The sequence below is a fragment of the Leptonychotes weddellii genome, chromosome 6, assembly GCF_054177405.1.
Source record: "Leptonychotes weddellii isolate Sample4059 chromosome 6, ASM5417740v2, whole genome shotgun sequence".
NCBI classification, from domain to species: domain Eukaryota; kingdom Metazoa; phylum Chordata; class Mammalia; order Carnivora; family Phocidae; genus Leptonychotes; species Leptonychotes weddellii.
The window spans coordinates 112950724-112978585 of NC_138374.1; the positions used below are offsets into that span (position 1 = coordinate 112950724).

Here is a 27862-nt window from a genome sequence, read left to right on the forward strand (position 1 = left end):
GCACATGCACGAGAGTGGGGAGGATCAGGGGGAGCAGACTGCTGGCTGAGCTGGGAGCCCGATACGAGACTCCATCCCCGGACTCCAGGATCATGACCTGAGCCGAAGACAGACGCTTCACCAAATGAGCCACCCAGGTGCCCCCCACACTGGGCATTCTTACCTGGAGAGAGCCCCAGGACATGGCATCCCCAGGAGGATGCACCCACACCCCACACCCTACATCCCACAGGAAATATTAATACTTTTGTTGTAAACACAATCCAAAGATTTTTTATAATTTTGCTTTTCAAGGTATTTGGACATTGGTGACTAATTTCTTTTTTTTTTTTTAAGATTTTATTTATTTATTTGACAGAGAGAGAGACAGCGAGAGCAGGAACACAAGCAGGGGGAGTGGGAGAGGGAGAAGCAGGCCTCCCGCCGAGCAGGGAGCCCGATGTGGGACTCGATCCCAGGACCCTGCGATCATGACCTGAGCTGAAGGCAGGCGCTTAACGACTGAGCCACCCAGGCACCCGACTAATTTCTTAATAATTTAAAATTGGCGACTTCTGGGTCACCCTGAACATATGCACAAATTACTGTGAAGTGAGAAAAATGTCACCTGTGAGTTATTTTCAAATATGATGAATTTTTATGAAAAGTACATTTAAATATCGATGCAGGTGACATGATGTTTCATTTTACAGATGTTTCATTAAACCGTGATTAATTTCAGTTTTGCAGTTTTATTTTTTGTATTTTGGAACCCATGACTTTTTCTTCCATAGGCCTCTGAAAAGCTGCTCAGTCCCAGGCCTTTTGTCCTAGGCCCAGGTGGGGTGGGCAGTGAGTGTAGATCTGGCCCCCGAGGGATCTGTGGGTGAGTATCTGAGGCCCTTACCACTTGGGGACATTCATGGCCCGAGCCTGAGTGTAGCAGAGCTCTCAGGAAATCACAAGACCCAAATTTCATCCTCCTGTCATGGCTTCTTCTCAGGCGTTCACTGTAGAGGTTCCTCAAGCTTAGGGGACAACCTTCCCTGACCGATTTCATAGCCAACATCTCATTTCCTTTCTACGGCAACCCTGTGAGGTGGTCAGATACGCATTCCTCTTTATACACATGGGGAAAACAGGACTCAGCAAAGCTAGGTAACTTGCCCAAGGCCGCGTAGCTTCAGGGAATCAGGTGGGGAACCCTGACTCCTGACCTTTGTCCTTTCCAATACTCCCACGGCCATATATAGAGGAGTGGGCAGCGTCTTCAGGGGCCCACGGTCGTCATATCTGTTACACAAATGCAGAAATCACATTGAGGTTTTTTGTTTGTTTTAAAGATTTTATTTATTTGAGAAAGAGAAAGAGAGAGAGCGTGAGCGGGGGGGGGGGGGGCAGAGGGAGAGGAAGAGGGAAAGGGAGAAGCAGGGCCCACCGCTGAGCGGGGAGATGAGGGGCTCCCATCCTAGGACTCTGGGATCATGACCTGAGCGAAGGCAGATGCTTAACTGACTGAGCCACCCAGACGCCCCGCATTGAGGGTTTTTTTTTAAAAATTGTGTTACTGCATTTATTTTGACAAGTGCTTAGGATTTGTCTTTCAGTGAAAGCTACTTAAAAGTACATCACCAATTTTATCACTTCTAATTTTACGCAAAGGAACAATGTAAAAGTGTTCTATTTTGAGTTCTGTTCCTCATTTTCTCCTCAGAGTTGAACATAACTATTGTGCGTGAATTTAGGGCTGCCCTAGGCTGGGAATCCATTAAGACTTTTGCTTTTTAGCTGGTCTGGATCTAATAACCTGACCTTTCCCTGTTTACACACCTCCTGTGATATCCAGGTCTTTCTCTGTCACTCATTACCCACCTCCTTAGGGAATGTCATCACAAAGACACATCTGTTACGGCCACATCACACCTCTGAGTCATCTCCCCACTTCCTCTTGTTGGCCGTGGCCAGCAAAAAATCAGAGGCCACTAGGGAGGTTCAGAAAGTGACTGCAGGATTGGGGTGGCTGTGGGAAGTAGGTGGGAAGGGCCGTTGTGAGCTGGCCACAGAGACCGTGACACTCTCATAACCCATATCCAGTCCCAGACAAAGGCCTCTGTGTTTGGGATGGCAGGGCTGGGGCAGGTGTCAGGGGAGGGGGGCGGGGGTTGGTGTGCTGATACAGTCTGGGAGAGGCTACCCAGGGCAGAGATAAGCCTGTAATAGCCTAGGTGGGTCCTGGCACATAGTGGGGCTCAGGAAATATTTGCTCATTGATTAGTCCCAGGATAAGGGAGAAATTTGTCCTTAAGCTGAGGGACAGGCAGGAATGAATGTAAGTGCCCTTGGTCCTGAATTTGCCTGGCTGGCTCAGAGGCCACCTCCTTGCTTCATTGGCTTCTCCCTGACATGGAGCCTCTGCATGAATGGCATGGTAGAAAATGCAGTCTTTGGAGTCAGACTGACCTGCAGCCTCCCTGAGCTTCAATTTCTTCATGTGCGCAATGGGGACAGTCATACCTACCCCACAGAGTTGTGAGGGTCGTCCTGGAGGGTGTTACAAACCATCTGGCGTAAAGCTGACGTTAGCTATTATCAGCACCCTAGATCTGGATGCCCCGTGGCTCTCTGCACTTGGTCCTGGGAGGGTAAATGCAGGCCAGACAACATGACTGAGCAAAACCAAGGATGCCGCAAGCATTCAGCTCCCCAGCTCTGCAGACTCTGCTGCTGGGTGGATTTATCCCCCAAGGGGTGTTTATATACCAGACAGGGGGAAATGTTTCCCTGTCTGAGGGTCAGACAGACCGGGTGGGAGTGGTGCCGGCTCTAAGACGTATGGTCCCTTTGGGCCCCACTGGGCTCCAGACTGCAGGCCTCTGGAGGGTGTGGGGGAGTGGAGTGGCCTGGGGTTTTGTTTGGCAAAGCCCGCCTATTATCTGGCCCAGGCTGCGTTTCCAGGGCATTATAAATGGCACTGGCTTCGGGAGGAGAGGTCGCAGATGTGGCTGAGGCGAAGTATATGGGAAGGTGGGAGATTGGAAATGATAAGCTCAAGCCTTTGTGGGCCAGGATGCAGGCTGGGGCCGTCTGCATGGCAGTAGGACACCAGGGAGGGCTCAGGCTCCGCCTGGGTGCCTTTGAGGCAGAAGGCTTGACTTAGAAGCCAGAGAAGCCTGTGCTCAGCGGCCAATGGGCTGAGGTGCCCGCTCTATTTGCTTCCGTCTGTCTCTTTGTAGAGAGACCTGCGCTGCTGTCTGAACCCAGGTGGTGGACTGAGCAAGAGCCTGAGCAAGATTCCAGGTCTAGAGAGATGAGCAAAAGCAAATGGCTCCTCACCTTCAGTAACACCCCTGTCCCCCACTGTGTGCCCTGGGGGCACCTTTCCTTCCAGCTGAGAGAGAGAGAGCGAGCGAGCCCCTTACTCTTCCATTTCATTCTATTCTCTTCTAAATTGAGATACACTTTACACACCATGAAATGCATAAATCTTCAGTGTCCAGTTTGATGCTTTTTTGATAGATGAATACACCTTCATAACCCGCATCCCAGTCCAGATACAGAGCATTTCCATCTTCGGTCTGATCCCATCAGTACACCTCCCTGCCCTCCACCACAGTGTCACTGTGCTGATTTCTGTTACCATAGACGAATGGTGCCTGTTCTTGACCCTCATGTAAATGGAATCCTAGGGTATGATATATTTTGTGTCTGGCATCTTTGGCTTAACATAATATTTTTGAGATTCACCTGTGTTGAATGATGTAGTCTTTTCCTTTTAACTTCCAATGTAAGAACACACCACCATTTATGGGCTTCCATTGCTCTAGGAGTCCCAGCCACTGAGCATCCGTAGGGCATTGGCCAGGGGTTTGAGAGTGAAGATGAGTGGGAAGTCTTTGAAGTCTGCTCTGTCACCTGTTTCTCCAGAACACTTCCCATTTTGGTGGCTTCCTGTAAAAGGCCACAGGACCTTTTCTTTCCTTCATGGTCTGGAAGCCATCCTTACCTCCTAGAGCTAGAAGTTCAGATCACTAGTTGAGAGGCGACTGGTTTCCCTGTAAGACAGAAGGTTGTTCTCTGACCTGAATGGACCTGGCGCATCTTTATAGGCAGGGGATGGAGGATGTTAGCCTACAGGTGGTGGGAAGACACCCAAGGCCCAGAGCAGGGAGGTGACATGATGAAGCAGGTTTTTTTTTGTTTTGTCTTATTTTTTTTTTTAAAGATTTTTTATTTATTTGACAGAGAGAGACACAGTGAGAGAGGAAACTCAAGCAGAGGGAGTGGGAGAGGGAGAAGCAGGGTTCCCGCAGAGCTGGGAGCCCGATGTGGGGCTCGATCCCAGGACCCTGGGATCATGACCTGAGCCAAAGACAGACGCTTAACAACTGAGCCACCCACGTGCCCCCGAAGCAGTGTTTTAACAGGAGGATGGTCCAGGTCTGCTTTGTTCAATGAGAGGACCTTGGCACCTAGCACAGACCCTGTCACACAGTGGGCTTTCGAGAAAGAGGTGTGAAGTGAACTAGTGGATTGCAAGAAGGGGAGTTGGGCCAGCAGATCCACTGTCCCATTCCTGACGTGGAGGGCCTGAGTGAGGGCAGCCCTGCAGAAAGGAACGGGAGAGTGGGTGGATTTTTCACAAAGGAAAACCCAACAGGACTTCAGGAGTTGGCCATGGAAAGGACGCAAGAGAGAGGAGAATCAAAAAAGCATGCAGCCTCTTTGGAAGAGCTCTGGACTGAGAGTCAGAGGGCCTGAATTTGGGCTCCTGTGGCTCATCTGTCAAATAGGTATAATGCCGTGTATCCATTTGCTAGAACTGTCGTAACAAAGTTCCCACAAACTGGGTGGCTTTAAACAACAGAAATGTATTGTCTCAGTTCTGGAAGCTACAAGTCTAAAACTGAGGTGTCGGCCAGGACATCTTTCTGGAGCATCCTTCCTTGCCTCCTCTAGCTTCTGGTGTTTGCCGACAATCCTTGGCATTCTGTGGCTGAAAGATGCATCACCCCACGTCTCTGCCTTCATGGTGATGTGGCCATCTCCTCCCTGTGGTCTTCCCATCATCTGCCCATTATGTGTGTCTGTGTCCAAATCCCCTCTTAGAAGGCCAGCCCTACTCGAAAATGACCTCATCCTAACTAATTACATCTGTAGCAACCCTATCTCCAAATAAGGTCATATTCTGAGATCCTGATGGTTAGCACTTCAACCTTCTTTTTGGTGACACAGTTCAATCCGTAATGTACCACCTGCCTGATGACATTGAATGAGGCAATGGGTATGAAGTCCTTTGTCAGTGGGATGCGCGAGGCATTTTAGCCAGGGGACCTGCTTTTCACTTCTTATGTGCTCTCAGTCAAACCTCTTTCCCTTTCTGAGTCTCGGTTTCCTCATCACGTTTGGTCTCTTAAGTTGTCCATATCTAAATTCTGCAACTCTTTGCCTCTGAGGTTCAAGTCTGGGGATTTGGGGGAGCTGGGAGGTCATTAACAGCTATGGGGAAGTCAGGAGGGGGAATCAGCCTGAGTATCAGCAGAGGCTTCCTCTAGGTCCTGCCTGTCATTTGGGTGCCCAGCTTCCTTCCCCTGGTGGCTGGGACCCTGGAAAGGCCCAAGCATCTTCTCTCTGCACCCCCTGGGCCAGGACAACTGTCACCTCAGCCAGGCCTGGTTGGGGGGGGCTGCTATAAATAGCATTTTCCAATCATGTCTTCCCAAGCAGGAAACACAGCAGCCTGATGAGGCAGGAAAAAGGTGTTTCCGAAAAAGAGGCCAGGAAGGGGAGAGGTTAGGTGGGGATTCTGGAGCCAAATGGGTTCCCGGGTGCTGGAGGAAAGGCACTGCGGAGGAAGCTCATGGGGGGGTCAGTGGTGGCTTCAGTGTCAGCTTTTGGGGCTGGCAGGCAGATGGCTCCGCAGATGAGAGAACCCCGTGAGAACAGCCAGTGAGGAAGTTGGCCCAAGAGGGATTGGGTCTGGGAGACTTAGGTTGAGAGAGAGAATTGAAAGTGCTACATTCATTCATTCACCGGTCCGTTCATTCATTCACTGAGCATTTGGCCGACTTTGGGGCTGAGCTAGGGGCTCGGACAATCAGTGGAAGGCTCACCTACAAAAACGGGTCTGGTGAGCAAGCCAATGATTGCACCAGAGGCAGCTCAGGGCTGTGGGAGGACAGAGAAGGGAATTCTAACTGCTGGATGGGGCAGGAAAGGCAGAAGTGAGTGCCACTGGGTGCAAAGGCATTTAAGGCAGGGGTGAGAAATACCCCACTTCTCACCTCTGCTCTCCTAGCCCCATCTTTTGTCCAACCCCAGCCTCCAGCAGGGGTCTGAGGAGCTGCCCTTTTCCCCTCCATGGAGACTCTGGGCCAGTCCCTGGGGCCCGCTTTCTGGAGAATTAGCCCTTCTTGGCCAGCAGAGAGCATTGTCGTCCTCCCATCCCCTGCGTTGAAAACAAGTTCGGTTCTCAGGTGCCATCTCCTTGAAGAGCCTTAGAAAGTCATTAATCTTCCCCTATAGAAACAGGCTTAATTCTGTTGAGGTCTCTGCAGTGGCAAATACCACAGGCAAAAGCTCAGACCAGCAGGCTCGTCCCTGGGCCAGGGACAATGGTGAGTCAGCCAGGGACCCAGGAGCCCCGACTCTTGGTTCCCCAGCCCTGCATGATGCTGCCAGACCACAGGGCCCCCCTTCATGGCTGGAGGGGCCTGAGATAAAAATAGGCTGTCGTTTCTGTTAGGAAGCTCCAGAGAATTCTGCTTCGGTGTCAAGTTGAGATTGTTTTGCATTCCCATGCCGCCAATAGTGATGTTGAAACTCCGCATTTAAACCCCAATCATTCATCCAGGGTGGATGGGATTAGTCCTCAACATAGGATCCTGGCGCCTTCTGAGGAATCTGGGCAAATTTCAGCTGCTGTGCTCCCCTTTTTGTGACAGTGCTTCGGAGTTTTGGAAAAAAAGACAAAAGTTGGGGTATGTGCTTGTCCAGTGTCTCTCAGTCCAGCCCATGGGACAGCAGTCAGACATGTCCTGATGCTCGTGTGCCCAATCTTGTGCAGTGACTTAAGGGGCCCCCAGTAGGCCTTGATTTTATTAACTCTCCATGTGGAGATCACTTGCAAAGCTGACTGTGGTCCCAGAGGTCCCCCTGGGTCAGCCCGAGGGAGAACTGAAGTCAGAAATCACCCCGCCGCCTCCAGCCCACTCAGCCTCCACATTGGCACCTTCCTCTACTGGTAATCAAAGGCCAGGGGATAGTTCTTGATCTTCCCAGTTCTCAGGTGGGTAAACTGAGAGCCGCCTTGCCCATGCCACTCAGACTGGAAAGAATAAATAACGAAAGTCCAGGCATAGCTGGCTGGAATCCAGTCCCTTTACTGTAATAACACTGAGAAATGTCAAGCAGGGTTTTTGTTTCAATAGAAGGGGAGGGAATGAAGAGAAGCAGGAGGCTGCATTTATGTGTCGAGTCTGGGGTTTGTTGGAGTCAGATGAGAGGGTTCCTCCGGGGCCTTGGAAAGGAAGCTGTCTGTGTGCTGGGCAGTGTCCGGGGTGGGTGTGGAGCTCTGTGTGAGGGGCTTGGAGGGGCAGGAAGGAGGAGGAGGAGGCCTGGCTGTCCAAAAAACAGGGATAAAAATAAGGCTTCTTGTCCTGCCACGTTTTAGTGCATGACTTTGTGTAAACTATGTATTCCTTCGATGCCTTCGTCTGTGAAATGGGGATCATTGAACCTAGCTCGTGGGGCCAGTATGAGAACCGAATGAGAGAAGCCCTGTAACACAGCTAGCATGGTGCCAGGCATGGGAAGCGGCTCTTGTTTCACAAGTGGTAGCTCTCGGTGAAGCCTTGTGACCTTCTGAGCCTGAGTGGCCTCTCTATAATTGGGGCTGTTTTTGGTTCTGCCAGCTCAGGTCTGCTGGGAGGCTTCAATGAGGTGGTGATCATAAGGTGTCTGCATGACATGGGTTCCCAGTAAATGTTGCCTTTTATCCATTGTCTCCTGCCCTTGGGAAGCTCCCAGTGCAGTCGGAGATCTGACTGTAGAGGTTGGCACGGCGACATGAACCATCAAACGGTGACTCTTCCAAGAGCCGCTGCCTTGGAGCCTCAGTGTGGGATGGGGGAGGCTGAGGGCCCCTAGGCAGAGTTGGCTTCCCAGACAAGGAGAACTGGGAGCAGAGTTTTGAAGGAGGTGAGAAGCATGCTGGGGCCCATATGATGGCCCAGGGGTCTCGCCTGTGGGCAGAGAGGAGCGGGTTTGCCTCTGTAGGATTCATCACAGAAGGGAAGGCCTGGTAGGCCAGAGCTGTGGAAGGACTGCTTGCCTCTCTCCTGCGTGGGTCTCGTTTAGAAGCCCTCGAGAACAGGGTGGTGTCTGCCCACTTCTCTTTGCGCAGGGCCCAGTGCCATCCGCCAATAGGTGCTTAATAGAGGCTGCATAGAGGGATTCTGGGAAAGGGAGAAACGGATCTGGCTCACCCTTTGTCTGCATGCCCTTGCATTTTCCTACTGCTACCACCAGAGGGCGGAGTTGCCCAGCAGAAGCCAGCCGGATCCCCACGCCCTCCCCTGTGCCCACCGCGGGCAGCTGTGCATCTTTTGGGCTGGGGAAGCAGGCCCTGCGCATATCCCCTCTTCTCCAGACTGGGGAGAGTCTGGGGAGGGCAGGCACTGGTGCTGGGGGGGGAGGCCTGCCCTTGCAGGATGGCCTGGCAGGATGGGTCAGCCAGGGGGGTCAGCAGCATAGGGGAGCAAGCTGTGTTTGTCTCCCTGGGTGCCAGGTTTGCCTCCAGTTTCCTGGGTGGCACCAAAAAGTGTCTTATTCTTTTTTTTTTTTTTCTTAAAGATTTTATTTATTTATTTGACAGAGAGAGACACAGCGAGAGAGGGAACACAAGCAGGGGGAGTGGGAGAGGGAGAAGCAGGCTTCCCGCGGAGCAGGGAGCCCGATGTGGGGCTCGATCCCAGGACCCTGGGATCGTGACCTGAGCCGAAAGCAGACGCTTAACAACTGAGGCACACAAGCGCCCCAGAAATCTCTGATTCTTCATTGCGGTTCCACCTGCCACCGATACCACCTCCCCACCAAAAAACAATATTCTTACCTTCTCCCTTTTAGGCTTTGTGTTTCAGGATGTAAAGCTCAGTAAGTATATGGAGCAGGCGAGGAGGCTCTTGGTTGGCAAGAGGAAAAGGTCAGAGATTTTCCAGGATTCTTATTCTGGGATCTTTTCCCCTTTTAGTTATGAGGCTCTTAGCCAGGACCAACTTTCCTCTACCATCAGCACAGCCTTCCTGCAAGGCCAGAACAGCTTGCCCTGTTGCAGATGGGCAGAGCACCCCCCCCCCCGGCCCTGCCCAAACCACTCAGGCTGGCGGCTCTCCTGGGCCAAGGATCCACAGGCAGGAGCCCAGTGACCCTGCATCTGGGGCGGTTTGGGGTGCCAAGGGAAATGACACGCCACAGAGTGAGGCAGAGGAGGAGGGGGGTTGGCCCTGGGCCCAGGGTTCCTTACCCCCTAGCAGGCCCCGAGAGGCAGGGATTTAATGAAACCCTGTCTCCCATTCCTTCAGGGCCCAAGTCACTGTTCCCATGGAAAGAAACCAAGATCTCGACAATCTGGATCTCTGTTGCTGCGTGGCAGCATTTCTATCTCCCCTCTCCGCAGAGCCCCTTTCCTGGGACAGAGAAGCCACAGAGAGCTTTGGGATCTGTGCCAGGAACCCCGAGGCCTCCCAGGGCTCTGGCTCGGTGACAGGAAGGCCAGGCTTCTGATCCAGGCCAGCCTGGGTGCCACAGTACAGACAGTGGGCTTAGGGAGCATATTCAGCACTTCTCGCATTTTCCACTACCACAGGCCTTCCTGTCGTGCTCCTCAGTCATTATTCTCTCCAGAGGTCCTGAGCCCTGCCTTCCTCCAGGGACTGGCTTGGGGCTCACATGGGGTGGGGCCTTGGTGCTCTGAACCGTCTCTTGCTCAGGCCCCAAAGAGTCCTTGACCACAGGAGCCTCCGTACTGGGCAAAGCTCACAGGCGACGGAACTTGCTGGACAGGAGTTCTGCTGTGAGTCCTCCTTGTTTTTTTTTTTTCTTTCAAAGATTTCATTTATTTATTTGAGAGAGAGAGAGAGAACACAAGCAGGGGGAGTGGCACGCAGAGGGAGAGGGAGAGGCAGGCTCCCCACTGAGCAGGGAGCCTGACGTGGGGCTCGATCCCAGACCCCGAGATCATGACCTGAGCCGAAGGCAGATGCTTAACCGACTGAGCCACCCAGGCGCCCGATCTCCTTGTTTTAAAGACACAGTGTTGGGGGCGCCTCGCTGGCTCAGTTGGTAGAGCACGTGACTCTTGATCTTGTGGTCATAAGTTCGAGCCCCACATTGGGTGGAAAATTTACTTAAAAAAATAAATAAACAAAATCTTTAATAACTAACTAAAGAGACTATGTTGGCAGTCCCGCCTGCTGCTGGGATAGTGGGATGTTGTCAACCACTGAGATTGTCCTAAACGTGGTCACTTTTCAATATTTCGAGAATGGTGGTTTGCAGACAGGAAGGAGCATCCCCCTGCCGAAAGGATGATGGGAACAAAGGTAAGGCCTCTGCCCCCATCACAGGCAGTGTTCTGCAGAAGCAGGATGTGGGCACGCACAGACCTGGCTGTGATTCTTGGTTCTGCCACGTTCTAGCTGCGTAACTGACCACGATGCTTTGGTTTCCCCGACGGTCTATGAGGTTAGGGCGAAAACTAGAGAAGATTAAACCTGCAGAGTAGCTGGCTCACAATAAACACGCAATAAGGGTTAGTTTTACTTTCCATCATTTACGCTTCTAGGTTTTTCTTCTGAGTCCTTTTCCCCCCAGACACTGGAAAACCAGGGACAGAAATGTTTCCCCTGTCAGACTATAGGCTCCCTTAGGGCAGGGCTCCGTCTGCCCCGTCAGTTTGGGGTTTACTGGAGAGCAAGGGCTCTGTTTCCCCCACTCATCCTTGAGCCTCCCTGAAGTTAGCAACTGTGCCTTGCCCATCAGAGTGGGAGCTCCCTGAAGGCAGGACCGCGTTTCCTCCATCAGACTGGGAGCTGCCTCTGCTCAGGCACTCAGGCAGCAAGCACCAACGTGGAGTGAGATGTCCAAGGTTGGAGCAAAGACACCTAAGAATTAAGGGCAGTTAGGTTAAGAATCATTGATTCACCAGGGAGGGCAGGTCATGAATGCCACATACGCGGTGGGCCCTGAAGGCGTTTTTCAGGCGTCAAGTAGGCCTCCTGACCTTGGTGTTGGGTCCTTGTTGGCAGAAGGTGTTTCTGAAGTGGAGACATCTGGAGGGCAGATGCCGAGTTGGCTGGGATGGGTGGAGGCCTGGAAGGCTTTGGATTCCAGGCTCTGTGACTTACCCCTCCAGCACAGCCCCCGCCAGCAGCTGGGCCGCACGGGTTGGTGGGCCAGGCCTGGCTGACAGTGCTGCCCTCCCATTGGGCACAGCTGCATCTCAGCAGGAAGACTGAAGGGACCCTGGCAGGGGCTGACTGTTTGGTGACATGGCCTTCTCACCTCAGCCTCCAGCTTCCCTCTGGAGTGGGGCTGAAAGCATCATCCTTAGCAGGTCATTCTGAGAATATACACATGTCGATTGTGGCCACCTCTTTCTGTTTGAGCCCAGGGGGACTCCCAGGCTGTTGATGCTCTCTCCTGGGCTGAGGTGGATGCATGGACGTGAGCCTTCCTGGAGGGGGAAGGCAGGGAGGGGTGGGACAGGTCCTGTCTACGGTGATTTGTCAGTAAGAGACCAGTGAGTCACCAGGAGGGAAGGTGGGCTCTGAAGTCAAACACTGTAGTCCAGGTTCTGGACTCCTTTTCTGGATGATCTTGGACCATCTGTCTGAGCATCAGTTTCCTCTCCTGAAAAGTGGGGATGTAAACAGCCCAGGGGGGTGGCCGGATCAGTGAGGTAATGCACGGGCAAGGGCTTTGTAGACGGTTTTGGCAGAATACATGGTTAGGAGTGTTAAGATGGCCCCTGATTGAGCTGTCTTGGGCTTGTGGCTAAGTCCTAAGGGAGGATGTTTGGGAGAAGTGACTGACTAATGGAGAGGTGACAGGACAGCGCGGACGTGCTGAGCAAACCAGATGGGAGCTGAGGGTTGCTGCCCCTGGTCTCACACCTCCTGCACATCCACACAGCAGCAGGAAGCCTGTGTCCCCCCGAGAAGTCTCCTCTGAAAGCCTTGGGACCCGGGACTCAGCCTGGCCGACAGAGGGCTGGCTGCTCCCTTGCATAGGCTGTCACCACCCTGACACGATTTTCCCTGGCGTCACCCAGGCTGGGAGAAGTTGGCTTACCTGGGCCAGGGGGCAAGTCCTGGGAGGCGCCAACTCCCAGATGCTGCCCGTGTCTGCTTCAGGTGCCGCGGGCACAGCAAGGGGAGCCCCAGCACCCGGCAGACCTGAAGGAAAGAGGGAGCCAGGGAAGTGGAGGCCACCTGGGCCTCTGTGACTGTCACCCGTCTGCGCTGAGCTCAGTGTCCCCATCTGCAGCGCGAGGGCACTGATTGCCGTGTCCGTGGGGGCTGGAAGGACAGCCGGAGGAGCCGTGCGGAAGAGAAAGGGCTTCGGAGGGCAGGATGCCGCCGTAGTGACAGGCAGAGGCGGCATGGGCAGACCGAGCTGCTGGGGACCCCTGAGCCTCGTGCCGGGCAGAGTCAGCTCCTGCCCGCGGACGAAGAGTGGAGGCTCAGCTCCCCCGCTCTCCAGCCGTGAGGCCTTCCGCTTCGGAGTCTCGGTGTCCTTACCTGGAAAGGGCAGTGTATTCGTTTCCTAATGTTGCTGTCACAACTGACCCCCAGCATCTGTGTTGTTTGGCTTGGGACAGCACAGATTCATCACTGCCCAGCCCTGGGGGTCACAGGTCCGGCAGCGTATCACGAGGCTAAACTCAAGATGTGGGCAGTGCCGTCTTCCTTCCTGATTCAGTTCCCTTGACTTTCCCAGATTCTAGAAGCCAGTCTTACTCCTTGGTTCGTGGCCCCTTCCTCCAGCTTCAGAGCCAATGACAGCAGGTCAAGTCCTTCTCACGCTCCCGCTGCCGTGTCTCTGGCTCTCACAGTGGGAAAGGGTCTCTGCTTTTAAGTATTCACGGGATTCGATTGGGCCCACCTGGGTAATCCAGGATAATCTCCCCATCGCCGCATCCTTAACCCCAAATACATCTGCAAAGGCCCTTTGCCACTTCAGGTAATATCTTCAGGGGTTCCGAGTGTTAGGGCACCGACATCCTTGGGGTCCATTGTTCTGCCTCTCATAGGGAATAAGAAAGGTCCCTATCATCAAGGGCTCTTGGAAGGAAGACATAGATATTTTTAAAAAGATAATACCTGTAAAAGTGAATGACACATACTCAGTGCTCCATGGATATTAGGTTATTGTTTATTATCATCACTGTGTAAGTTATTAATGTCACTTTTCTAAGGGAGAAGGTACAGGTTCTGGTTTCCACTGGGCTCTGTCCCTCTCCCTCCCTGTGCCTCGGTTTCCTGCGCCGGCAGAGAAGCGGATCCTACTCTTGGCAGCTGTGACTCCGGGCCTGGGAGGCACACAAAGTTTCCCTTGTGTTGTGTGAGAGCGGCTGCCAGCAGTGGGCCCGGGGCCCGGCCCATGGCTATCCCAGGGACACGGCATTCACCGAGATCACAAGGGAACAGAAGGGCCCCTTCTTCGGAGGGCAGAGAGGTTCCAAGTGGATCCCTGCAGGAACTGAACCCCCTCTGTGGGAAAGAATCGCTTCTGTTGTGAGGCAGCCTCACTATTTGCAAAGCGTTTTACAATCATTTTTATTAGCAGAGCCCCCAAGACCTGAGCATAATTGAAAGGCTGTCACCCACCCCCTGCCTCTCTGGGGGAGACTGAGGCCCACACAGTTGCAGGCAGGACCCCAGGCCACAAGATGAGGTGGATTTGACCTTTAGGGGCCTCGTGGCTTCAGACCGGCATTTCATGGGCGCCAGATTCTTCCCCCAACCCCGAGTTCACTGAACTGAACCAAAAATTAACACCCAAATGCCCTTCAGCACCTCTCAGACTTTTCTTTAAAAGACCAATTTGAAATGCAGCCACCTTCTTTCATGTCAAGGCTCCAGCTGGTCCTTTCGTTCAGATCCTGGCTGTGCCCCCTTCCCCCACAGCCCTGAACTCTCCCCATCACATCCGCACTCCTTCCTGTGGGCGCCAGGGGCACACTCTGCCTCACCGCCCAGCACGCTCCCAACAAACACACCGTGTGATGCTGTCTGCAAAGGGACCAAGGGGCAGGCCACCTCTCCGGCACTTCAGCTGCTCACTCTGTTCTCTGAGGACCCCTCCCCATGCCCCACAGAACACCCAGCAGCTCCCTGGACATCCCAGTTCCCCGTGAAGGCCTGTAGGAGGCCCAGTGCCTCCAGGAAGTCTTCCTACTAAGCCCACCCCCACCCCCACTCTTGGCTCCCTCTGCCCCTCGGTGTCCAGGGATACTCAGCTGTCACGTGGCTTTGTACCCCTCCCTTGTACTGAGGCTATGCTCCTCCGAGGTTATGTTCTCCATCCTGTCTCTGCCCTAGCAGCGTTCACACACAGCACTTTCTTCCCCTGCCCACCTGCACTCACAGATCCCCGCTTCTCTCGGGAAGTGGCGGCGGTGCCCCACAGGTCCCCCAACCCATGGGTCCTTTATTCTCCTGAATTTTCACTAGGGTTTTCTTTCCTGGTTAACAGAACTCATCACAGGAAAATGGAAAAGCATTAAATAGCCATAATCCCCCACTCCAGAAGCAAGCTCTGTTCACATTTTCTTCTTTCTTCTTTTCTCTCTCTCTTTTTAAAAAGATTTTATGTATTTATTTGTCAGAGAGAGAGAGAGAACACACAAGCAGGGGGAGCGGCAGGCAGAGGGAGAAGCTGACTCCCCGCTGAGAAAGGAGCCCCATGCGGGACTCCATCCCAGGAGGCTGGGATCATGACCTGAGCTGAAGGCAGACGCTTAACCGACTGAGCCACCCAGGCGTCCCTCTTTTCTCCTTTTTAAGGCAAGTTTGTCTCCTCACAGTTGGTATCATACTCTGCATACAAGTTCCTGGTTTTGCTTTTTTGTTTAATATGATCACCGTATTTTCCCTATCAGAGCTCTAGAGACATCATTTTTAACATTTTTTTAATATGGATATGCCATAATTTGCTCAACTCTCTAGGATTCCTCCTCACCTATGGTCCCCAGACTGACTTCATCAGTGTTCTGGAATAGTTGCCTTCTCCCACCCACCGGCCCCAGCCACCGGAAGATAAAAGACATGACCAGCTGCTCTTCACTGGACTCTGATAGGATCTTCGCATCACACCCTCCCCACACCCTGCCCTTCCTGCCTCACACCATGGGAAAGCCATCAGCTGCAGGGGGAGCTGATAAACACCCCACCCTGTTCCTGGGGAACCAGCTTCTGTTGGTGCAGGGGGTTATCTCTGTTGTTTTTTCTGATGGTGCTGTGCCCAGACTTGGGGCTGGGCCAGAGGGACCTTGACCTGCAGAGATCAATGGGGTTCACTGCCTGCTCGGGAGGAAATGGGTGACCAGGTGCAGGGCTCGACAGGTATAGCTGGATGGGCTCTGCCACCCCTGTTGGGCCTATTGGCAACAGAGCTCAGAGAGGTGCCACCGGAATCCATTCAGTCTGATTTAACCAGTAGTGAAGATCTGCTGTGTGGGTGGACGGCATTGATGCGCCCAGGGCTGTCAGAGGCACAGCGAGGTGGATCTTCTCAAATCCAGCTTGGCCAGTGTCTACCCAGGAGAGGCTGTGATTCCTCCCAATCCGTAGACACCTGCTTTCCCAGGGTCTGTACCCAAGGCTTGCACCTTCCAGATTTGTGAGGCCCCTAAACTCACATCCAGAGTGTCCTTTTTCTCTATGGTACAGAGCAAAGGTCACTGACCCATATAAGGATGAAAACCGGAGACTGAGCCCCACTGAGTGCTTTGGCCTGTGCGGTGTGTATCACTGCCTTCCCTCCATCAGGACCCCGCGATTGAAGGCAAGTTGCGTGGCCTCCTCTGAGTGCCTGGAAGTTGTGCGGTCGTGGGGCTGCCCAGGCTGTGTGTCAAGGGAGCAGTTGAGTGGGGGCGTCCCGGGCTGACAAAGAGAAGGGAGACCATGGGGGCTGGAGTGAAAAAGTAGTGGGAGACAGCTGCTGAGGGCCTTCCACTGCTCCTCTAGCCCAGAGCAAGCCCCCGGGGCAGTGGTGGTCCTGGAGTGGCTCTTTTCCTCAGTGAGCAGTCTGCCATGGGTAGATCTGGGCTGCCAGCCCCAGGACCCTGGAGCTCTGACTTCTGTAGTGCTCAAAGCCTATCTAGTAACACAGCATCGGCAAACCACCCCCCACTTGCCATGGCTGCATCTGAGATCCTTGAGAGAATGTGTTCTTTCTGAGTTATAGGTGGTGACATGCCTGGTCACATCTGGGTCCAGTACAGTTCCTGTCTGCCTCCGTGGCTGCAGGCACACACATGACCACAAACGTGCTGACTGCATAGCGGGCTGAGGCACACATGGGTTTGGTAATGACTGTGGCTGTTAGGCCTGTAGTTTTAGCTCCTTGGCCTCAGTTACCTCATCTGTAAAATGGGAGTATTCATCATGTGCCCTACATCGAGTTGTTGTGAGGATTCAGTAAGATGACACGAGCAATGCATGTTGGCACGGGGCCCACCCCAAGAGCATGGTCTCAGGAATGAGGGCTCTGGTGCAGGGTCTCTGGTCCTCAGGCTGCTTATTGATCCCTCTCTTCCCTAGAGCGTCTGTCTGGTCTGAAAGTCCAGATGTGCCTCGTGCACACACAGAAGTTTCTGGAGGTCCCTCTAAGTCACTGGGCTTGAATGACAGGCCCAGGGGAGGAAGGTCAGACTGGAAGGCATGATATGTGGGCCCGGAGCCCGGACAGCTGTGCAGGGTGAGGCCTCCCAGCTCCCCACTCCTCTCAGCTGCTTCCCGTTTGTTAGCAGGACACCTGGGGAGAACCTCATTTCCTCCCCGTGCTGGACAAATCCAGGCTGTTCCCTCACCCCCCCCCACCCCCAAGACTTCTGTTCAGGACCATCTGCAGTCCTCAGGGCTGAAAGCTTGCCTGCAGTGAACAGCCAGCGCTGGCCAGAGATGCTCAGACCCGACAAGGTCAGTGGCTGCTGTTGGGTGGGTTCCTGTGACAGGTTAGTCTAGTGGGAGTCGGCCTGGCCACCTCCTGCCACCCCAGGGCACCAGGGGTTCACGGCTATAGGACAGATGCCTCTGAGGCCAGGGCCTGCCCCAAGGCTTTGGTTTCTGAAGGTGTTTGATGTCTGACACTAACATCACCTTCAGTTCTTGAAGCCACCGACTCCAGGGATCTCAAAGTACCCCTGTTTACACAGCACCAGGGATGCTCAAAGGGTGTCATGGGCCTCTGCGGCCAGTACATCAGCCTTCTCTTCACTTTTGAGGTTACTGAAGATCTCCTTCCACCATCTGACACCATATAAAACGTTCTAGGTTGCCAAGATTATGTCTGTGTTTATTTTATTTATTTATTTATTTATTTATTTATTTTAAAGATTTTTATTTACTTATTTGACAGAGAGAGACACAGCGAGAGAGAGCACACAAGCAGGGGGAGTGGGAGAGGGAGAAGCAGGCTTCCCGCTAAGCAGGGAGCCCGACGCGGGGCTCGATCCCGGGACCCCGGGACCATGACCCAAGCCAAAGGCAGATGCTTAATGACTGAGCCACCCAGGTGCCCCATGTCTGTGTTTAAACAATTATCTAGGAAGAGGGGCACGTGGGTGGCTCAGTTGGTTGAGCATCCGATTCTTGGTTTCAGCTCAGGTCATGATCTCAGGGTCCTGGGATCCAGCCCCACACTGGGCTCCATGCTCAATGCAGAGTCTGCTTGAGAGTCTCTCTCTTCCTCTCCCTCTGCCCCTCCCCCACTCATACTTGCCTGTGCACGCTCTCTCTCTCTCTCTCTCTCTCAAATAAAATCTGTAAGGGACTCCTGGGTGGCTCAGTCAGTTAAGCGTCTGCCTTCAGCTCAGATTGTGATCCCAGGGTCCTGGGGTGGAGCCCCACATTGGGCTCCCTGCTCAGCGGGGAGCCTGCTTCTCGCTCTGCCTGCCCCTCCCCCTGCTTGTGCTCTCTCTCTCTCTCTCTTGTTCTCTGTCAAATAAATAAAATCTTTTAAAAAAGTTATCTGGGAAGAAACAGGACAAGTAAGTGCAGTCCATGGATCTCTGCTCTGCAGGACACTATGGACAAGTGGCAACGCTGGCAAAGAGTATGAGAAGTAAATGATAGAATGCATTGGTGTTCGTTTTCTGAGCATGAAGTTTGTATGGTAGTCATGCAGAATGTCCCGACTTGTAGGAAAGAAACACGAAAGGAATCAAGGAAGATGGCAGAATGTCAGTGAGTCACTCTCAGATGGTTTAGGGGAACAACTGTTCTTTGTACTAAACCTAGAAACTTTTCTCTAATTTTAAGATGGTTTCCAAAAGAGTTAACCAAAACTAACTAAATAAATAGAAAAGGTTAAAAAACAAACACAAAAAACAAAAAACCAGCAGCTTTCCATGGGCCTGACCTGAGCTTTCTCTTTCCTATTTGGAACATCTGTGGTCATTTAGGTATATTTCCACTATCTTTTGCTGTTTTAGGCGTGGTCTGAATTCATACAGTCTAAGTGATTGAGCCAAGACAGCGCTGAAGAATAGATAGATCACAAATTTGTCGCAAACCTAGGTGGGTCAGATTCTCGCCACAGATCCAGAGGTTGCGCATAAAGAAGTGGGGTATGTGGGGTGGAGGGAGCAGCTGTAGGGAAGAGTGCTGCGTCCTTAAGCTTAAGAAAAGGATTTATGGAACTGTTTTGGGGGGTGCTATCTAGGGAACATGCAGTGACTCACGGAGCTGCCCATTTCTCTATACTGCCTTGTGGGGCAGCCTGAAGAGAGGGACACTGTCCTATGCACTGGTTGGGGGGGCCCTCAGGGTGAAAGCAGTTCATCACCTTTGCATTAGGAAGTCCCCTCCATCTCCCCTGTCATAGTTCTCTCTTAGCTCAGCTGGACACCTTCTAAGACCACGGCAGCATAAAAAGAATGAAGGCTTGGTGGCAGAAACCCAGATCTCTGGCTTCTAACCAGTGGATGAGTTATGTACTTCTGCAGTTTTAAATTTGCAGTCCTGCCTGTGAAATGCAGCTCCCACCTGGCCTGCCTAGCTCACTGGGGTTCTTGTGGGAGCCAAATGAAACAATGTATGTAAAAATGTGTTCACTGTAAAATACCATATTTGATGTATTATGATTTATCATTTATTATTTATAGGACTTGTTATTTATTATGATAGAGTTACTACAGCCACCCTGGGTGGGAGCTCCTCTGGATGCTTGTGTGTCCTGATTAAGCTGACCTGAAAAACACCAAACAAAAAAAACTGGAGCAGGTGGAAGGAAGCATGTTCCCTCCCTACCTGGTAGGAGCCCGTGGCCTACATGCAAGCTCGGCCCGGGGTACACCCCACAAACCCAAAGATGAAGCAACTGCCAGGGTCAGGCCCCTCCTCCCAGTTGTCAGGAGCTTGCCCGTCAAGACAGCCCTGAATTCTGGCCCCCTCTAATTTCAGGGCGCATCTGGTCACACACCCCCAGCCTTGCCTCTGGCCTCTGCAGGTCCCCCCTATGAGAAGTACAGGTCTGCCTCTGGGAAGAGGCCCCATGCCAGCTGGGAGTCTGTCCTTAGAGGTGACAGAGAGTAAGTCTTCAGGCCTGTGCGTGCTGGAACCACAGAGAGACTGTGGGGACGTTTGCCTGGTGCCCTGGGGCGGAACAAAGCTTTTCCACCCTGTTTACAGCCCGGCCGATGCTGGAGGGTCTCTCCCCTTCTGACTCGGAAGAGGCACCAGGCAGTCAAGCCTCCTGGCCTCTCAGGATCTGTTCTCTGAGCAGAGGCAGGCTTGTTCCTGGAGGCTCAGGTATAGAAGGAATGTGGGTCCTCCACACCTGGAACCTCAGGCCTGACAGCCTGGCCTGTTTTCTACCATTTAGCCCTGCAGCCGCCTTGCTCTGCTGCTGACCCTGGTTGCTCGTTGCTAAGGCAACCAAGCCCTCCGGCTTCCTGAGCTTTCACAGAATCTCAGGCACCCATTTCCGCCAGGGTGGAGGTGCCCTGTGCCGGCTTCTGTCCCTGCCAAGCGCTGCATCAGGCCTGCTGGGTCTGGCAGCCACTGGTTTGGAAAGAGCAGAGCGCTCAGCATGCACCACGAGCTACGTGGGCTCAGAGGCACCGGGTCTCTAGACGCGCCAATGGGATTGAACATGCCTGCACTGTGATGAGGTGGACGTCAGGCTGACCTCCCTGAGCCTCGGGGTCATTAGTAAAGTGGACATAGAGGTGGGATTGCTGTGAGAATCAAATGAGATGATGAGTGTGGTTGTGGATGCAGGGCTCCTAGCACGGAGCCTGACACGTAACAGGTGCCCAATAAATAAATGACAGCTCCCTTTCCTATGTCGTCATGGCTGATGGTGCCTGCAGACCAGTGTCACGCATCTTTCGAGCACCTTCCATGTTCCAGGCACTGCCAGGCTCTAGGCAGGAGGAACGGAGACCCTGCAGAGAGGGTGTTAGCTGCACAGCTAAGGAGCCGGGCCTCCCGCCATGCTGAGATCCCAGATGAAGGGGGACCACAGAGTAAGCACTCTGGACCTGTCCTTGGGTCTCTGGCTACGGAAGCCCAGCAGTGTCACCGCAGGGGCCCCTCAGTCCCCCTCAGTCAAGGTCTGGGGGCCTGGCCAGCCTTCCTGTGTTGCCTAGAATCACTTATTACAGCTTTTATTTTTCTTTTGCAGCAAATTTCCGTTCCCTATTTTGGTTTTGTTTATCCATTATTAAAGTAGGATTACATAGGAATTTATCCCAAGTAAGTGGTCAGCAATGTGTACAAAGATCTAGCTGCGAGAATGTCCTCTGCAGGGCTGTTGATCACAGTGGAAAGGTTATCACCAATCTGAGCAGAAAGAACAGCAGACGGTCCGGCCGTCTAGAGGGAAGGGGCCCGGTGCCCCTGTCGGGAATTGTCGACAGCCCAGAGAGCGTCCCATTCATGTTGTTCATGGACGAGAGTGTGGTCAGAGGCTAAAGGAGAAAGGCGTGGGATCTCCGATGGGGGAGTGAGGAAGCTGGGGGAGCAGGGCTCTGCAGCCCCCTGAAGGCGGAGGCCTGCCGTGCGCCACGTGGTGGGTTCGTGGTGGCCAGACCTCTCCAGCCCGCAGGATGGTGCATCCCACGCTGGCTTCTGTGGCTCCTGAGAGCAGTTGTGTGGTTGGGCGAGTTCCAGACCTGGAGTCTAGATACCTGGGTTCTGATTCCTCTCGGCCTCCGCTGCCATCAGCGAAGTGGGGACAGCAGTACCTACCTGTCTGACCTGCTGCCAACCAGTCCTTACAAGTCCACAAATGAGGCAGTATGGCGGCTCTCTCTGAACGGTGCAGGGGAGGACACGCAGATTTATTTTTTCCCGAACAGTGAGATCCTCACTCTTTGAGTAGATGCCCTGGGATGTGGGGTGCTGTCCGGCTTTGCTCTTCTTGGCAGTCACTTCTCTTTCTGGCCCAGGAGCCATCTCCTCTCAGGCTGTCCGGCTTTTGCCCCTCCCTACCCTGTCCCATCCTTTCCAAGAATAGCCCCAGAGAATCCGGAGCCGGGCACTGTTAGCCCAGAGCCCAGGGCCCATGTGGTCCGAAACCACTGTCATCACTGGGGAAGGACCATGGAGGAGCCCTCCCCTTGAGAGTCAACAAACAAACTTTGCTTAGAGCCCTGACATGGTGTCTATTTGCGTTGGTCAAGCCCAGATTGAATTCCAAGGGCACGGGGCCGGTCCCTGAGGAATTTACCATGCAGGCCAGACACCCTGACTGATTCGGAGGACATACACACAGCAGGACATCAGGCCAAGGCAGACCACAGGGAGCTGACCCTGGAGTATTGAATGCCCAGAATATGGCTGCTCACCCCAGAGAATTTGTCATCTCCGGATGAGAGAGAGAGAGAGAGAGAGTGTGTGTGTGTGTGTGTGTGTGTATGCTCCTCTGCCATATTCACATATTTGAAGAGGGCATGTGACCCTTGGTAAACCCAGATGCAGTTCCTGCCCCACCTCTCCTCTAGCCCAGCTCTTCCTAGCCCAGCCCCTAACAGGGGGCTCTTGTTACCTCCCCCGCATCCCTGTGGCATATACCTGCCTTGCTCTCTTGCCGGCAGGACCCTCCATAATGATAGAGGGAGGCCCGATTTGTCTTCTGCCCCAGGCCAGCCTGCTTTTCTCCTGTGGTTGGCTCCAGATGTGGTTGCCCTGGGCACGGCCACAAGAAAGCCCAGACCAGCTCAGCAGTGGGCTTGCCAGCCCCTGGCCCTGGTAGCTTGGGTGGCTTACCCTGGTCTCCACGTTTCCCAGGAGACAGCTGGTGTGTGGCCGTGGATGAGAGCCACTGCCCACCCTGCCCCGGGGGGTGAAGGGGACACTAGTCAGCAGACCTCTAGCTGCCCTGACCCTACCCTGGGGCCCACCCAGTCTGCAGACAGCCCGGTAGTGCGTCCAGGAGAGACTGCTAGGATATCGTGGTTCAGAGTAGCACACAGAGACCAGATTCACTGAGTGCAAATTCTGATGTCTGCTCTAGAAAGAGTGTAACCTTGGGGCACGGTATTTAACCTCTCTGAGCCTTTGTTTCTTCATCTATAGAATGAGGATAATAATAGTACCTACCGGGGCGCCTGAGTGGCTCAGTCGTTAAGCGTCTGCCTTCGGCTCAGGTCATGATCCCAGAGTCCTGGGATCGAGCCCCGCATCGGGCTCCCTGCTCGGCGGGAAACCTGCTTCTCCCTCTCCCACTCCCCCTGCTTGTGTTCCCTCTCTCGCTGTGTCTCTCGCTGTGTCTCTGTCAAATAAATAGATAAAATCTTTAAAAAAAAAAAAATAATAGTACCTACCTCCTAGGGTTCTTGTAATGATTAAATGAGCTAATATAGGAGAAATATGTAGAATAGCGTCAGGTATATGATGAAAGTCGTAGGCATTGTGTCCCAAAAATGCACATTCCATTCAGGGGGCGTGCCTGGATACCAAGAACCCCTAACCTGGGCAAACTGTGCCGATTTATTTATAGGCATTTATTGAGCACTCTTCAGTGTGGAGGAGCCTCTCCTGGGCTAGGGACAGGAGAAGGGAAAAAATGTAGGTTTAGCCTCAGGGGCTCACCATCTGACAAAGAAGGTAAGCCCCACACAGTCCATAATCTAAGGTGGGAAGTGTTAAGTCCCTGAGAGGGGAATTTCAAGGAGGGGGACATTATTTCCCTAAAGAAATCCAAGAAGTCTCCTTGGAGGAGGTGACATGAGAAATGGACTTCGCAGGATGATGGGTGTGGGCTGGATGGTGGTTAGCTGGAGCAACCGTGCAGGCAGAAGGAGCAGCATGACCCAGCACTCTGAGTCAGAGTGGGCAACCCAGAAGGCTTGTGATGGTCACCTGTACCAGCAGGTGCCCAAGCCTGCTTAAGCTCATAGAAAAAGACTTTATCGGATACTGTGGTAGCTCACTGAACTGGTGGGAAAGCTGCAGGTTCTAAGAGAAGCTGGTGTCTTGAACCCCAGTCTGAGTCATGTCACAGGAAGTCTGCTCAGATCAACTGTGCTGCCATTATCAGAAACTAACCAGAGCCACCAACATGCCTGCCACCACCGCCGGCCCTGCGAGTCTGGATCCTCCCCGCCTCTTTGCATTGTCCGCACAGCATCACTGTCTCAGGTAGAAGGAAACCAAGCTGACGGGCTTTGTGGCAGCCCCCACATCGCTCTGGGCTCTGCTCTCTGCTTGGGGCACTTCTTAGTTCCTTGAAAGTTTCAAAAAGACGGAAATGTTCCCTCTTTCTCTTTTCTGGGAGATATGATGTAAAACTGGTGTTAATTCTCCTTTAAATGTTTATATAATTCTCCAGTGAAACCATCTGGGCCTGGAGATTTCTTTTGGGGGAGTTTTCAAATGATGAATTCAATCTCCTTAATAATTATAGGTGATTAAATTTACCTACTTCATATTGGATGAGTTATGGTAGTTTGTATTTTTTGAGTAATTGGCCGGTCTTGTCCATGTTGTCAGATTTATTTGTGTAAAATTGTTCATAGTATTCCCTTATTATCCTTTTGATGTTTGCAGGGTCTGTAGTGATATTCTATTTCTTTCCAGATATTGGTAACATATGTCTTCTGTCTCTTTTTCTTTGTTAGTCTTGCTAAAGGTTTGTCTGTTCTCATGATCTTTTAAAAGAATTAGCTCTTTGTTAAATTGATTATCCTTGTTTTTCTGTTTTCAGTGTGTTGATTTCTGTTCTTTTCTTTTTTAAGATTGAGTTTATTTTTAAGTAATCTCCACACCCAATGTGGGGCTCAAACCCACAACCCCAAGGTCAAGGGTTGCACACTTCACCGACTGAGCCAGCCAGGAGCCCCTGATTTCTGTTCTTCATTATGTTCTTCCTCCTGTTTGTTGTGGGTTTATTTTGCGCTTCTTTTTCTGGGTTCTTGAGATGGGAGCTTAGATTATTGATTTGTGATTTTCCTTTTTCTCTCTCTTTTTTTAATTTTATTTTTATTTATTTGACAGAGAGAGAGATAGCAAGAGCAGGAACACAAGCAGAGGGAGTGAGACAGGGAGAAGCAGGCCTCCTGCCCAGCAGGGAGCCCAATGCGGGACTCGATCCCAGGACCCTGGGATCATGACCTGAGCCGAAGGCAGACGCTTAACAACTGAGCCACCCAGGCACCCGATTTTCCTTCTTTTCTAATGCATGCACGTAGTACTACAAATTTTCCTTTCAGCACTGCTTTAGCTGCATCCCACAAATTTTGATATGTTGCATTTTCATTGTTATTCAGTTCAATGTATTTTTTCATTTCCCTTGAGTTCCTTTTTGACTCTTAAATTATTTAGAAGTATGTTATTTAGTTTTCAAGTGTTTGGAGAATTTTCTCTTATCTTTTTATTATAAATTTCTAGTTTGATTTCATCATAGTCAGATAATACACTCTGTATAATTTCAATTCTTTTAAATTTGTTGATGTTTGTTTTATGACACAGGATGTATTCTATCTTGATACACATTCCAAGAGCACTTGAAAATAAGGTATATTCTGCTGCTGTTGGTTGGGATGTTCTATAAATGTTGATTAGATCCTATCAGTTAAAGATGTTGAATTCTTCTCCATCCTTACTGATTTTCTGTCTAGTTCTACCAATTCTGGTTGTCTTCAACTGTAGTCATGGATTTGTTTATTTCTTTTCTCAGTTCTATCAGGCTTTTCTTCACATATTTTGAGCTCTGTTGTATGGTGCATACACAATTTGGATTGCTCCTTTCTTGGTGGGGTGATTCTTTTATAATTATATTATGTCCCTCTCTGTCCCTGGTAATTTTCTTTGCTCCAAAGCTACTTTATCTGATAATTATATAGTCATTTCTGATTTTCTTTGATTAATTTTACATGATAATCTTTTTTACACTCTCTTACTTTCAACCTGCCTATATTGTTATATTTGACGTGAATTTACTGTAGACTTCATATTGTTGCATTATATTTTTTACTCCTTTCAGCCAATCTCTGTCTTTTAACTAATATATTTAGGCCATTTACAATAATGTAATTATTGCTATGTTAGGAAGTAAGTGCTATTTAAGTTTCTGTTATCTGCTGTTCTGGATTTTTGCCTCTATTTTCTTTTTTCTGTCTTCCTGTAGGTTACTTGAACATTTTTTAGAATTCCATTTTGTTTATCTGTAGTGGTTTTTTTAAATTTTTTTTTAAGATTTTATTTATTTATTTGAGAGAGAGAATGAGAGAGAGAGAGCATGAGAGGGGGGAGGGTCAGAGGGAGAAGCAGACTCCCCGCTGAGCAGGGAGCCCGATGCGGGGCTCGATCCCGGGACTCCAGGATCATGACCTGAGCCAAAGGCAGTTGGTTAACCACCTGAGCCACCCAGGCACCCCTGTAGTGGTTTTTTAAATTGAGATATAATTGACATATAACATTACATGAGTTTCAAGTATACAACATAATAATCTAATATTTGTGTATATTGCAAAATGATCACCACAATTAAGTCTTACATATAGACTTTCTGAGTGCATCTCTCTGCATAGCTTTTTTTTTTTTTTAAGATTTATTTATTTTAGAGAGAGAGCAAGTGTGAGCAGGGGGTGGAGGGGCAGAGGGAGAGGGAGAGAGAATCCCAAGCAGACTCCCCACTGAGTGCAGAGCCCCACGTGGGGCTTGATCCCAGGACTCCAAGATCATGACCTGAGCTGAAATCAAGAGTTGGCCACTCAACCGACTGAGCCACTCAGTTGCCCCACTTTTTTTTTTTTAAGATGTATTTATTTCTTTGAGAGAGAAAGAGAATGCGCACAAGTGGGGGGAGACCCAGAGAGAGAGGGAGAGAGAGAATCCTAAAGCAGACTCCTTGCTGAGTGTGGAGCCCAACATGGGGCTCCATATCAGGACCCTGAGATCATGACCTGAGCTGAAATCCAGAGTTGGCTGCTTAACTGACTGAGCCACCCAGGCACCCCTCTGTATAGCTTTTTTAGTGGTTGCTATAGGTATTAAATTATATGTAGGTAACATCACAGTCTCTGGTGTTGTAATATTACCAGTTTGAAGTATAGAAACTTTACCTCCTTTTATATCCCTTTATCTTCCCCTGTTTATAATATAATCATCTAAAATATTTTTGTGTGCATTTAGAACCACATCAGAAAGTGTTATAATTTTTGCTTTGAACATCAAATGTGATTTAGAAAATTCAAGAGAAGGAAATCCTACTGCATTTACCCATATTTTTGCTTAACAGATTTTTCTTCCTTCCTGATATTCCAAGATTTCTTTCTTTTCATTTCCTTTCTGTTTAGAGAACTTCCTTTAGCCATTCTTTTCGGGTAGATCTGCTGGCAGCAATTTCTGTTAGTTTCTCTTCATCTGAGTTCTTGACTTTTCCTTCATTCCTGAATGATATTTTTACTGGGTGTAGGACTCTGGGTTGATAATTCTTTTCTTTAGCACTTGAAAAATACTGTGTCACTTTCTTCTGGCCTCCATGGTTTCTGATGAGAAACCCACGGTTATTTTAATTGTTTTTCCCTTGTAGATAAGGTTTCCTGTTTTTCTGCTGCTTTCAAGATTTTTTTTCCGTCTTTAGTTTGCAGAAGTTTAATTGTGATATGCCTTGTAGATTTCTTTGGGTTTATCCTGTTTGGCATTTGCTAAGCTTTTTGGATCAATAAATTTATGTCTCTTACCAGCTATGGAAAGTTTTCAGCCATACTTTCTTAGAGTACTTTTTCAGCCCCCTGCTGTTTCTCCTGTCTTATCAGGACTTCAATGACAGGTAAGTTAGATCTTTTATTATTATTAGATCTCACAGGTCCTTAAGAATATAATCTTTTTTTTTTCAGTCTGTTTTCTTTCTATTGTTTATATTGGGTAATTTCTATTGTTCTGTCTTCCAGCCACTGATTTTTTTGTTGTTGTTCTGTCTCCTCCATTCTGCTGTTGATCCCTGAGATTTATATTTCACTTGTTATATTTTCAGTTTCAAATTTTCCATTTGGTTCTTCTTAATGTCTTCTGTTCTCTGCTCTTTGTTACCGCTGGGCCAGGGGTGGGATTCCAGCTCCCCACATGGTCCCCACTGACCTTAAAGAGGAGAGTTGTGGCCTCATTACCGGCAGGTGGGCATGTCCTGCTCCCTCCTTGACCTTCCGTGA

General features: G+C 51.0%; 1 protein-coding gene and 1 long non-coding RNA gene across 6 annotated transcripts in view; both read left to right on the top strand.

Annotated features, from left to right (window-relative positions):
* The window catches only part of NAV1 (neuron navigator 1), a 244319-nt gene that overhangs the window by 10664 nt on the left and 205793 nt on the right, over positions 1-27862 (top strand). The gene's annotated exons all lie outside the window — the stretch shown is intronic.
* Positions 527-27862, top strand: part of LOC145722339 (uncharacterized) — a 28983-nt gene continuing 1647 nt past the window's right edge. The window contains exon 1 of the long non-coding RNA XR_014146544.1: positions 527-27826. This is a non-coding gene — a long non-coding RNA (uncharacterized LOC145722339). The remainder of the gene's footprint in view (positions 27827-27862) is intronic.